We start from the raw sequence: 631 nt of genomic DNA on the forward strand, positions 1-631 counted from the left end.
GCCCATCGAGACAGTGCAGCGCGCTCGGCTGTGGCTCGAATCCGTCGAAGATCAAATCTCCGCGGATATCAGCTGTGTAGTTTAATCTTCCAAACCTGACCTGATGGCCAGGGGCGTAGCTTTCGATCTGCTCCAGATGGCCAAGCGAATTGGCCCGCAGTGCGAAGCCGCCGAAGACGAAGATCTGTCCGGGGAGGAAAGTCTCACCCTGGACCGCATCGTTGTTGATGATCAAAGGAGCCATCGGGCGTAAAGGTGACGACACAGAGGAACTCTTAATGAAAGCACCAATGTCGGTGTCAAAACCGGCGGATCTCGGGTAGGGGGTCCCGAACTGTGCGTCTAGGCGGATGGTAACAGGAGACAAGGGACACGAAGTTTTACCCAGGTTCGGGCCCTCTTGATGGAGGTAAAACCCTATGTCCTGCTTGACTAATATTGATGATATGGGTAGTACAAGAGTAGATCTACCACGAGATCAAGGAGGCTAAACCCTAGAAGCTAGCCTATGGTATGATTGTTGTATGTTGCATTGTCCTACGGACTAAAACCCTCTGGTTTATATAGACACCAGAGAGGGTTAGGGTTACACAAAGTCGGTTACAATGGTAGGAGATCTAAATATCCGCAT

The sequence above is a fragment of the Triticum urartu genome, chromosome 1 (genome assembly GCF_003073215.2).
Source record: "Triticum urartu cultivar G1812 chromosome 1, Tu2.1, whole genome shotgun sequence".
Lineage (NCBI taxonomy): Eukaryota > Viridiplantae > Streptophyta > Magnoliopsida > Poales > Poaceae > Triticum > Triticum urartu.